The sequence below is a fragment of the Triticum urartu genome, chromosome 7A (assembly GCF_056163025.1).
Source record: "Triticum urartu cultivar PI428250 chromosome 7A, HENAU_Tu73, whole genome shotgun sequence".
Classification (NCBI taxonomy): Eukaryota; Viridiplantae; Streptophyta; class Magnoliopsida; order Poales; family Poaceae; genus Triticum; species Triticum urartu.
Genome location: NC_141879.1, coordinates 415541532 through 415555148, shown reverse-complemented (window position 1 = coordinate 415555148; position 13617 = coordinate 415541532).

Sequence of the window (13617 nt, the reverse complement as noted above, 5' to 3'; positions counted from 1 at the left end):
ACAGCGGCTAACCCCTAGCTTAGAGGTCGAGTGTCCGTCACTTTGCTTTTCCTTCGTTCGCAGGGCTCGCACGTCCTGGCCAGGCCACCTGGAGGCGAAAAGGAGAAGAAGGGCGTGCCGGCACCTGGGCCCCGGCAAGAACGCCGGGGGCTGCGAATGCCAAGATGTCCCCCCCCCCGGCAAGCCAGAGTTGCCGGGGGCTGCAATATCAGATAAGTCTTTTATCCCACTTCATGCATCCTCTTATGGACTGGGGAATGCGAAACCCCGTTTCTTCCCGGAAACTGCCGTGCTCCCCCGACTCTAGGCCCTGGAGTGCGTTCCCGGGGCCAAGTTTGGTCGTAGTCGCGGCAGCAGAAGGGACGAAACAAGGAGGCCGCGCCCACCTTGTTCCCACCTCCGTCAAAGGCGTGAGAAAGGTCGAGCGGCGTGGGAAGGCGGCGGGGCTTGTTGTCGGGGAATGGAATGCCTGTCCGAGAGATACCAAGGATTTGCTCCTTGGCGTGGGTTCGACCCGCGAGGCAAATAACCGGGCAAACATCCCCTTTTCATCAAAAAACATCCCATACAGGTACAGTCCATAGAGGATGAAAAACATGAAAGAGAGGATTACAAGATACAGCTAAAGGCCCGAAGGCTTACAATTAAAAAGATAAGGTGCCCGTAATCCTTTTCCTGTCCCTCTCTTCAGGAGGTAGAACAAGCAGGCGAAAAGGGGAAAGGGGCGCCAAGGCAAGCTACAGGTGCCAGAAGACACCAAGAGAACATCCGGGGGCCGGACGGTGATGGCGACGCCGGGAGAAGGGTGCGAAGGAGGGGCGGCAGGACGTCAGCACGCTGTCGAGGGAACCACGCCCTCGTACTCCGACCTGACGGCCTTGTCGCCAGCCCTCTTCCCCTTCCGCGACCTCCCTACGCTAGCCGCCCAAGGAGACGCCCTCGGGGAGTTCAAGAAGCCTGCGCCGCGGATGATAGGGTCGCCGGTGCCGCACGAGACGGCGCCCGACACCTAGTCGGAGCCGCCGTCCTGCCGCCCGCCACCCTCACCATCACTGCCGCTCTCCTCCTCGTCACTCTCGCTCGAGGAGGAGCCTTCGCTATTGGAGGAGCTATCCACGCAGCACTTCGCCCGGGTGCCGAAGCACCCGAAGACCTTGACGGAAAGGAGATCGCCCTCCACCAGCTTAAAATGGAGGGTGAGTCCCCCCATCAAGCTGTGGATGCGGGCGAACGTCTTCCACCCTCGATCAAGATACATCACACCAGGGGCTGGGAACGCCACGCGGACTCGCGTGCCGCTGATCCCACAGCCCCTCATGTGTAATCTCAGAGTCTCGGGCGGGTCCGACTCCATCGCGCCAGCGAACGGAGCCGGAAGCCGGAGGCGACGACGAGGCGCCCGGCGCAGCTTGACGAAGAACTCGCAAGGGTTGTCCCCTATATGGACCGCCGCGGGGGGAGGAGCCGCCGGCGGGGGCGAAGCTGGCGCGTCGCCCCGTCCGCCTCTTCCCCGAGCGCCTCGACCTCGTCCTCGACCCCGTCCACGACCTCGCCCCCTCCCTCTTCCCCTTACGGCTGGCTCTGCCACCACGAGCGAGGAAAAGGGGAGGGTGCGCTGTCTGGCGGCGACCCTCGCCGCCACCGATGAAGGCCCAGGATTCCCTTTCTCCATGGCGAATGAGAGAAAGGGGAGCAGAAGCTGAAGAAAGGAGGAGAAGGGAGAGTGCAGGCTTCGGTGCTCCCTTCCCGCTCCTTATAAAGGAGCAAAGTGGGAGCCCAGCCGCCCCGCTCAGCGAATCAAGGCACAGGAAGAGCAGGGAGGCGGGCCGACCCGTCCCCTCTGCTCGCAACGGCCCAGGTTCCCGCTCCCGCCGTCCGCGATCCCAAATGCATGGGAGCCGCGTGGCGGAGATGCAGAACTGAGGCGACGGATGGGGCGGCCTCACCCTACCCCGTGATCTCGGGGAGTGGGCGCTTCGGAAATCGCGCACCGGCCCCGTCCAGTAAATGCGCCACGCCCCCACGCCTACCTCCGTTTGGAGAAGAGGGCGTGGGCCGTTCCCCTTCATCATGGTTTGACGCATGCTCGCGGGGCTTAGCCCCAAGCGCGCGCGCCGCCCGCGTCACCCACGACGCCGCGTTCGACGCGCGCCGTTACGGGCGTGCGCGATGGAAGCGGAGAGATATGTTGCGCGACCTAGGCCGCGCGTGCTCGTGCACTGTTTTGGGCCTGGCCCAACAGCGCTCGGCACCGTGTCTGGCCCAGGCCCGGGGGCTCCTGTCGGTGTACTAGAGTAGGGGAACCCTTGTACCCCGAACTTGTGCACGGGCAGTCGCAGCGTCCCGCGGCAAGGCCTGCCAGGTCACCGCCAAGATTCCTTGTGGTCCCTCTGAAGACCATTCAAGAACAAAGTACTCAAGACAAGACCCCGGCAAGAGGAGCTTGCCGGGAAGGCCATCAGAAGCGTCCCAAGACCCCGGCAAGAGGCGCTTGCCGGGAAGGCCGTCCGAGGCATTCCAAGGAACTTGCCGCGGCGCGCTACGCGCCCCGACAAGGCCCAGCGAGCGACAAGTTCCCGGAAGCGACAAGCCGACGGCCGCGGCAAGGCGCTTGCCGCGGCAAGCCCCCACTCCACGCCCGCGCTCCAGCACATCCACCCACGTGTCGCTCCGGGGCCCCTCCCGAGCGCACGTGGAAGGAGGATGTGCAGCTAGGGGCGTGCGGTGGCACGCAGGCGCTGACAAGACAACCATCGTGGCAAGACGGTGGTGTCCCTAGCGTTCCCTTTCGGTGCCATCTAGGCGACACAGATGGGCATTTAATGCCCTTGTCCCCTGCCATCAGGGTTAGGTATGATAACACTGTAGCAGCTAGCTGTGCCTACTACAGCACCTAGCTGTGCCTACCCACGGCACCCTTTCCATTTTTGCCCTTAGCCCCCGTTGCTCTATGTCGGTAACCCCTTGAGTATAAAAGGAGGCCCGTGTGCAACGTAGAGGGGGGTCGGCCACCTCGAGAGCTCTCGCGAGGTTCAGCAATTCCACACACTCACGCTCGCTCCCGAGCTAGAAATCAATACCAATCCACAAAGCAGGAGTAGGGTTTTACGCATCCTTGCGGCCCGAACCTGGGTAAATCGCTCGCGTGCTTCACCTCGATTTACCCCTCGCACGACCAACCGCCCGCTTGCTTCGCCTCGATCTGCTCTTTGCTCAACCTCCGCCCCCCGCCGAACCAAAAGGGACCCGGTTCGCCGGTCCCATAGGTGCCCGTGGATCAGAAACCCCGGCACCTATGTAATGATCATCGCCTGGATATCGTCATGATTATTTGAAGTTCTGTAAATTTCCCAACAGTAATTTCACCCACCGTTTGCTATTTTCCTTGAGAGAAGCCACTAGTGAAACCTACGGCCCCCTGGTCTCTTTCTCATATTGTTTGCCTTTGTGATCTATTTTATTTGCCATTTATTTTCAGATCTATTAAACCAAAAATACAAAAATACCTTGCTACAATTTATTCTTATGTATTTTATTTGGCATTCGATCTATCAATCTACTACAAATTTACCTCACGTCCGTTTGCCTATCTTGAGGTGCCGTACCCCAGAAGGGATTGACAACCCCTTTAACACGTGGGTTGCGAGAAGTTGTTATTTGTGTGCAGGTGTTGTTTAAATTGTGTTGCTTGGTTCTCCTACTGGTTCGATAACCTTGGTTCCACATCTTAGGGAAATACCTACCGCTTCTATGCTACATCATTCTTTCCTCTTTGGGTAAATACCGACGTAGCTTCAAGAGACATCACCATCAAATAAAGATGTAGGAATTTGACCAGGCGGCTACCGCCTTCATCACGCCTTACAGACCGTTCTGCTTTAGCACGATGCCCTTCAGACTAAAGAATGCCGGTGCCACATACCAACATGTGATTCAAGAATGCTTAGAAAAACACATCAGGAATACTGTCGAGGCCTACTTCGATGATGTTGTTGTCAAGACAAACACGTCGGACAATTGGTGGACAACCTTCGGGATACATTCGCCAGCCTACGGCAATATCAAATTAAACTCAATCTAGAGAAGTGTGTCCTCGGAGTCTCGGGTAGCAAACTCCTGGGCTTCATTATATCCAGCCAAGGAATCAAAGCCAATCTGGCAAAAATTCGAGCCTTGGACCGTTTGGAGGTACCAACAGAGCTCAAGCATGTACAAAAGTTAGTAGGCTCTATGGCGGCCTTAAGCCGCTTCATATCACGACTCGGTGAGAAGGCTCTGCCCCTATACAAGCTATTAAAACAGGCAAAAACATTCAAATGGACCGAGGAGGCTATGGAGGCCCTGGAAGACATCAAAGCCCTTCTCGCCACCAACCCTATCCTAGCAGCACCAGGTGTATGTGAACCGATGATATTGTACATCTTGGACACAAATTAGGTGGTGAGCACAGTGCTCGTGGTCGAGCGAGACATGGAGGGCCACGAATTCCAGGTCTAGAGACCCGTCTATTATGTCTCCAAGGTCCTAATCCCGTGCAAATCACGATACCCTCACTATCAAAAGATAGCCTACACCATCTTTATGGCATCACAAAAAATTTGGCATTACTTCCAGGAGTGCTCGATGACCGTTGCATCTGACGTCTCCTTAAGTGACATAATCAATAATCGGGATGCAATGGGGCGCATAGCCAAGTGGGCCATAGAGCTCTTACATTTCGAAATCATTTAAAAACCGTGTCGGGCCATTAAATCCCAGGTGCTGGCCGATTTTCTAGCCGAATGGACAGAGGCCGAGCTTCCATGGGAATACAACACCTACTTGCATTGGACCATATACTTCGACGGTTCTAAAATGATCACAGACCTAGGGGCTGGCATTGTGCTCACATCACCCATAGGAGACAATATTTGATATGTGCTACAAATCATGTACATAGACTCCAATAATGCGGCAGAATACGAAGCCCTCTTACATTGACTCCAGATAGCAGTCTCCATGGGTGTTAAACGCCTAGACGTCTAAGGTGATTCCAACCTTGCCATCTAACAAGTCAATGGTGATTTCAATGCCAAAGACCTGAAGACGATAGCTTACCGGAATGTCATCTTAAAGATCTTAGCTAGGTTCGAGGGGTTGGAATTCCAACACATACCCCGTGATAGAAACCAGGCCACAGATGTCCTAGCCCGAATGGGCCCTAAGCGGGATAAGGTCCTGGAAAACACCTTCCTCGAGCGGCTTTTTAAGCCATTCGTAGTCTGGCTAGAAAACAATGGGACGTCGGAGTCAAACGATGTCGGGCAAGAAGCCTCGCCCGAAGATGATGAAGGCATAATAGGCAGCTCGGCGGTCCAGGAAACTACGTCTGCACATGAAGTCATGGCAGTAATCGCGCCATGGACCGAGCCGCTCCTCATGTACCTGCTCCGAAAAGAGCTGCCCGGCAACTCAACCGGTGCGTGTCGGATCATCAGGCAATCTAAAGCCTACAAGGTTCACAAGGGGGAACTTTACAAAATGAGCACCACGGGCATCCTCTCCAATGATGCATATCCGAGGAAGAGGGAAGATTACTGCTTCAGGAGATACACTCTGGCATGAGCGGACATCACGCCACAGCCCGGAACCTGGTAAGCAAGGCTTTTCGAGTCGGCTTCTATTGGCCGACTGCTGGCGCTGACGCCTCGATGTTACTGCACTGCCCAGGTAGCAAGGTCTTTGCTAAACAAAGCCACATGCCCCCCCACGGCTCTTCGCATCATCCCCATCGCCTGGACTTTTACGGTTTGGGGGCTAGACATGGTCGGGCCACTCAAGGGAGGCGCAAAAAAAATAAGTATCTACTTGTCATGGTAGATAAAATCACCAAGTGGATCGAGGCCAAGCCAGATACCTCGATCGAACCTGTCCAAGTCATCAGATTTATTTCTGGGGTGGTACATCGTTATGGTGTCCCCCACAGTTTGATCATGGACAACAGAAGAAACTTCACAACCAAAGAGTTCAAGGCATGGTGCAAGAAAATGGGCATCAAGCTCGATTACGTGTCCGTCTACCACCCACGGTCCAATGGGCAAGTGGAGCGAGACAATGGACTAATCCTTAGTGGCACCAAGCCAAGGCTCATATGCTCCCTTAAAAAAGCTGACTGCAAATGGGTCGAGGAACTTGATTCCGTAATATGGGGCTTGCGTACTATGCCCAATAGATCCACTAGTTACACGCCATTTTTATGGTGTATGACGCCGAGCCAGTCCTCTGCAGCGACATTATACATGACGCACCTCGAGTACATATGTATGAAGAGCGCGAAGCCGAGCTCGACCGGCAAGATGCCCTACATGCTCTCGAAGAAGAGTGCAACGTTGCACAGACAAGGTCCTCCATATATCAATAGCAAGCTTGGTGCTACCACGACAGAGAGGACCATGCAAAAGACTTCAACATCGGGGATCTCGTCATGAGATTACACCCAGGAAAGTAGAAGCATAAACTATCCCCTAGATGGGACGGGCCATTTGTCATCAATCAAGTGCTAATTGGAGGAGCCTATCGAATTCGAGACCCAGAGGATGACCGTCTAGAGCCTAATCCCTAGAACGCGGTGTTACTCCGACGCTTCTACGACTGACATCCCGCACACTCACACTATACATAACTACATGCCTTTTCTTTATTTTCCTTTTCTTTTGTTTTTACACCTCGGAATATTTTTAAATGATCTCGGGGATTAATAAAGAATGTTCTTTTCAAAACATGTGTTGCTCCACCTCTTATGCACTATTGTCTTTCAAGCCATGATATGCACCGATTTGATTTACGATTTGGCCAAGCTGGGTTGCCCAGCTCCTATGATTTCCCCTTATGTTCCCGATCTTTTCGGCTAGGGGGCAAAGGGAGCATCGCAGTGATTGTCACTCTCAGGTAAGCCGGTGCAGTACCTCAGACGGACAAAGCCAAAAGCTAGTGTTCTTACAATACAAATCGGCCAGCCATGACATAGGGATAACACGGAAGTGGTCTTCGTAAACCTTGACCAGGGGCTTTGACCCCACGGTCACCCGCATTTAGGCTGATGTGTTAAACACAGCCACTCAAGGAAAGGAACAATTCAAAGAACATTTTTTCTCACAAGATGTTTCTTACGTTAAATAGTAATATAACATAACTTTCTGTCACCCTCTTGTATTTCGAGCCTCATAGACCGATTTCCTTGTCACCTGAATCACCCGAAGCCGACGGCTGGTTGACAGAGTTTGTATTTATGGACTGAGAATTGACATCAAGTACTTTGATACATCAAGTCATACAAGAAACAAATTATGCATGGTTTAGCCCATCTATTAAGGTGTCCAACATGCAATCTTTCTGTGAGAATCGTGCCGCAGGCATTACACTGTCATACGCATTGCTGGTTGGGATTTCTTCCAGTTCAGGCCCTATGGGTCCTACCTCGGCCAACTTCGTCGTCCTTAAGCTAGTATAATGGGTTTTCACCATAGCCCATCCCTCCCTTACACCTTATCAGCAGGCGGATACTTTCCATGCCTAGAGCCGGTGTCGAGCTCTTCTCAACTGTTCGGCTAGAACCGCCATATCTTTAGGGACCTGCACCACCTTAGGTGTAACACCCCGGATATGATTTACCCAATATGTACTCCAACTCTTGCCATTCCCGGCGTTAAGTTATTTTATTTTCTCGGGTTTGGGTCTTTGTCTCCGTGTGTTGTTGTTGTCATGCATCTCATATCATGTCATCATGTGCATTGCATTTGCATACGTGTTCATCTCATGCATTCGAGCATTTTCCCCATTGTCCGTTTTGCATTCCGACGCTTCGTTCTCCTCTGGTGGTCATTTATAACTTTATTTCGTGTGTGGGGATTAAACATTTCCGGATTGGACCGATACTTGCCAAGCGGCCTTGGTTTACTACCGGTAGACCGCCTGTCAAGTTTCGTACCATTTGGACTTCGTTTGATGCTCCAACGGTTAACCGAGGGACCGAAAAGGCCTCGTGTGTGTTGCAGCCCAACACCCCTCCATTTTGGCCCAAAACCCTCTCCATCATCTAGAGCGTTCCATCACGATCGCGTGGCCGAAAACCATACCTCATTTGGACACTCCTAGCTCCCTCTACCTCTATATAAAGACCACCCTCCGAAATTCGCGGTTCCACTCTCCCCTAACCCTAGATCCATTCCATCCGCCACCACCGGACACGTCCGGACGGCGCCGGACTCGTCCACCGCCTCCGCCGACCAACCCCGCGCTGCCACGTGGCGGGTACGCGCCCACATAGCCGCTTCCGCCGCGGGCCCCCGAAGCCCGGCACCTCCCGGCACCCGAAGCCGCCTGCCTCCTCGCCGCATCTCCTCGCGCCGCCGCGCTCCCGCTCGCCGGCCGCCGCCACCTCCTCGCCGCGCCTCCTCGTTGCCGGCGACCGCGGCAGCAACTCCGGCAGGCTCCGGTCGCCGCCCCCGCCGCGCCCCGCCGCACCGATGCCGCAGCCGCGCCGCCGCACGCCCCGGCGAGCCCCGGCCTCCTCCTCCCTCCTTGACGACCACGACGCCGGAAAGTACGACTCCGGCGCCGGCCCTCCCCGGCGAACCTCGGAATATGCGCCGCCGCTACAGTACCCTCAATATCCAGATCGGGATCGGTTGACTTTTTGCCCGAAACCCTAATTATTTTGCCCATGTTCATCATGTCGTAACTCCGCATCCGTAGCTCCGTTTTGGGCATATGGCATATCAAAATGTTCGTCTCAGAGAGCACATCATTTCATCTCATTGCATCATTTTCATTTGAGTTCATCTTGATGCCCGAAATGCTGTTGGAAGAGTGCTATTTGAGATAATTGTCAGATCTGCTGCTCCAATTAGATATTTGTCATTTTTTCCATGATTATTGTGTGCATGATATGCCCTTGAGATCTACATGTGTTTTATTATATGTTTTGCCATCTATCCAGAGGTGCAACCCATGTATTTTTGTGATGTGTGTGGTGACTAGCACAAGCTTGCAAAGTGGAGCATTCCACTAAGGGACTTAGCAATTCCACTAAGTCCTTAACCTGTTTATCTCAATATGCCATATGTTCATGTTGTTTCCTAGTGATCCGTGCCTCTTGCAAATGTATTTTTTGATCCCTTTTGGCTTAAGGTCACTAAGGGACTTTTGTTAAGCTCTTTGAGTAGCTCCATGCCATGCTTTACTTTGCCATGTTCAGGTCCTGTAGTATATAGTTTTCATGCTTCGAAGTGTGCTACCTGATCTGAATTCCAGACAATCGTTAATTTCACTAAGTCTGAAATCTATTTGCCAAATGCATTTTTGTCATGCTTGTTTGAACCTGTTAATGGATGAATTGGCCGTAGCTCAGTGTTCCTATTTTGTTAAGCATCATGTATGTATCCCTGCCATGTATTTTGTTGCCATGTTTGAGTGCTGTAGCATGTTCATCTTGTTACATTTAGATGGCTACTTGCTGTATATCGCAGACCGGTGCCATATTTGAATTGCTTGCCATTTCCAAACCGTAACTCCGATTCTGGCGTTCTTTATATCGTTTTCAAGCGATTTCATCTCACCTTTCTAGTGGCACACTTGTATTTCCAAGTTGAGGCCAGGTTCATTCATTCCTTGTCAAATCTTGCATATGCATCGCATATCGCATCCCGCATAGCATACCATGTTTGCATCATTTTGTTTGTGCCTTGCACGTGGTTGATTGTGTCCTTGTTGCTTGTTTGTCTTGTTTGGGTAGAGCCGGGAGACGAGTTCGCTAACGAGGAGCCCATTGATTTTGCTTTCAAGGATCCAGTCAACTCTGACAACTGTGCAAGCAAGATGATCATACCCTCGAAATCACTACTACCTTTGCTTTGCTAGATGCTCGCTCTTTTGCTATGCCTATCCTATGATGCCTACCACTTGCTTATCATGCCTCCTAAATTGCCATGTCAAACCTCTAACTCACCATGTCCTAGCAAACCGTTGATTGGCTATGTCACCGCTTTGCTCAGCCCCTCTTATAGCATTGCTAGTTGCAGGTAAAGATTGGAGCCCGTTCCTTGTTGGAACATTATTTACCTGTTGGGATATCATTATATTATATTGTTATCTTAATTCATCTATATACTTGGTAAAGGGTGGAAGGCTCGGCCTCTCGCCTAGTGTTTTGTTCCACTCTTGCCGCCCTAGTTTCCGTCATATCGGTGTTATGTTCCCGGATTTTTGCGTTCCCTACGCGGTTGGGTGATAATGGGAACCCCTTGATAGTTCGCCTTGATTAAAGCTTTTCCAGCAATGCCCAACCTTGGTTTTACCTTTTGCCACCTAGACTCTTTTTCCCTTGGGTTTCCGGAGCCCGAGGGTCATCTTATTTAAACCCCCCCGGGCCAGTGCTCCTCTGAGTGTTGGTCCGACCGAGTAGACTGCGGGGCCACCTCGGGGCAACTTGAGGGTTGGTTTTACTCGTAGGATGTCTCATCTGAGTGTGCCCTGAGAACAAGATATGTGCAGCTCCTATCGGGATTTGTCGGCACATTCGGGGGGTGTTGTTGGATTTGTTTTAACTTGTCGAAGTGTCTTGTAGAACCGGGATACCGAGTCTGATCGGAATGTCTCGGGAGAAGGTCTATTCCTTCGTTGACCATGAGAGCTTGTCATGGGCTAAGTTGGGACTCCCCTGCAGGGATTTGAACTTTCGAAAGTCGTGCCCGCGGTTATGGGCAGATGGGAATTTGTTAATGTCCGGTTGTAGATAACTTTAACATTAACTTAATTAAAATGAATCAACTATGTGAGTTACCGTGATGGTCTCTTCTCAGCGGAGTCCAGGAAGTGAACACGGTGTTGGAGTAATGATTGCCGCAGGTTGCTCTCTAGTTACTCGTTCGCGCTTTGCCTCCTCTTCTCGCTCTCTTTTGCGAACAGGATAGCCACCATATATGCTAGTCGCTTGCTGCAGCTCCACATATTTACCTTGCCTTACCTATAAGCTTAAATAGTCTTGATCGCGAGGGTGCGAGATTGCTGAGTCCCTGTGGCTCACAGTTTACTTCCAAACCAGATGCAGGGCCTGATGACTCCGTTCCAGATGACGCGCTTGAGCTCAAGTGGGAGTTCAACGAGGACTCGTGCCGTTACTATGTGTCTTTTCCTGATGATCAGTAGTGGTGCCCAGTTGGGGCGATCGGGACCGTGTCGCATGTTGGGTTTATCTTTTATTTTGGCGCCGTAGTCGGGCCATGAGTGATTGGTTGATGTAATGCTATTTATGTACTTTGATTGACGTGGCGAGTGTAAGCCAACTATGTACCTCCCCTTTTATTATCTCTATTACATGGGATGTTGTGAAGATTGCCTAATTTGCGACATTGCTTTCAATGCGGTTATGCCTCTAAGTCGTCCCTCGACACATGGGAGATATAGCCGCATCGAGGGCGTTACAAGTTGGTAATCAGAGCCTTCCCCGACCTTAGGAGCCTCCATTGCTTGATCATTTTTAGCAGCCGTTGTTGAGTCTAGAAAAATGTTTTGAGTCATTTAGGAATTATATATCGGAGAGTTTAGGAATTCTTTTTACTCCCCAGTCTCCTCATTGCTCTGGTAAGGCATCCTGACGTAGAGTTTTGACTCTTCTCTTCTCAAATTTCACTAAATTTTTTTTAGGATCACGCGGGTATCTTGGAATCGTTCCGATGGTTTTGTGACGAGAACATTGTTCTTGGTGCCTCCTGTCTTTAGGGGTTGTGGCAGTGTCCCGGGGAGTTGAGCTCCGAGGTGTTGTCGTCACAATTTTATCGTTGCAATTCTAGAATACCTGAGTTTAGTACGCCAACATCGAAAATATCTTTTATGCAGTTCGTTGGTGAGATAACCTCGACGCCACCCAGTACTGGGGCAGGAGTTCGGGAGTATCGCCATAACTTGTATAACGGATGCTTTTCGAAGGTTGAGGTAGATGGTTTCCGAAGTTTTCTCGGTTATGTGTTGAAGGATGGATACAGCTGGATGTAGGATTTGCTAGATTTGGGTGAGATATTATGCTTCCCCTGTATCCCCAACACCTGATTGCATAACCGAAAAGGTTCAGGAGTTTCATAGGTGGGAATTCTTGTAGCTCTAGTTCTTCTTCCACGGATATTTGGCTTGAGATTGGGATTTCTTACCGAGTATTTCTTCTTGATCCGTACCTTGTTGATTTATTCCTCTACCTAAATTCTAAGTGGCTTCTCAATTTATGGATATGTGACCATTTCAAGTGGAATGCATTCGTTCCTTTTGTTCGGATGTGAAGACTATATGTTGCAATTTCAACCCGTTTTGATTCAGCTTCATTTTATCTGTCAATGTGCTAACGGTTGTCACCCTCTTCAGGATGGCTCCCACTAAGAGCACCAATCAGAATCAGAATCAGGATCCGTCACCACCTCCACCTCCTCCGGAGGCATGGCAAGCTGTGATGGCCGCAACCAATGCAAACACACAGTTGATCATGCAAATTCTTCAAGAGCGCAATCAAGCGAACCAAGGCAACCAAGGCAACAATCAGAATCACTTTGCTACACTCAACCAGTTCCTTGCTAACGGGCCAAAGACTTTCAGCAATTGTGTTGAGGCAACTGATGCTGACGATTGGCTCATGGATCTGTGCAAGCATTTCGAGTGCAGTAACATCAGGCCTGAGGACTTTGTCAAGTTTGCTTCCTTCCAACTCAAAGACCAAGCTGCAGAATGGTTCCAGCAGTACAAGGATTCCAGAGGAGGCCGTGTGATTACCTGGGATGAATTCCGTCAAGACTTCAAAGCTCATCATATCCCTCAGAGTGTGGTTGAGAGCAAGCGTGAGGAATTCCGCAACCTGAAGCAAGGCTCTTTGTCTGTCTATGACTACAACAAGTTGTTTCAGAAGCTCGCCCGCTTTGCTAAGCAGGACGTCCCTGACGAGAAGAGCATGATATACCAGTTCAGGGGTGGTCTCAAGAAACAAATTCAGCTAGCTCTTGTTCTCTTTGAGCCCTTGAGGTACGATGAGTTCTACAACATGGCATTGAAGCAAGAGGCCGCTCAACTGAGGTGTGATGCTTCCAAGAAGCGAGTCAGACACACTACTCCTTCTTCCTCTACTCAAGTGGCCAAGCAGCAGAAGTATTGGCTTCCTCCTCCTCCGTTCCGTCAGCCGTATCAGAAGAGCAAAGGTGGCAGTGGATCTTCCCACCCACCCAACCCTGGCTTTCAGAACAAGACTTCGTCTCAAGCTCCAAGATCGAGTGCTCCGTATCACCGTCCGCTTTCAGAGGTCATGTGCAACAAGTGCCAACAGAAGGGTCACTATGCCAACAAATGCTTCAATCAGAGGCATCTTCCTCCTCCTCCTCCTCCTCCTGTGAGATCGGCAAGTACAGCTATGGTCAAGCATAACCCCAAGCACACCAAGGTCAACTTGATGAACGCAGCTCATGCAGAGGACTCGTCAGATGTCATCATGGGTAACCTTCCTGTTAACGATGTTCCTGCAAAAGTACTTTTTGATACTAGTGCATCGCATTCTTTCTTGTCATGCCCTTTTGCATCGAAGCACAATGTTGATACTGAGGTCATGCC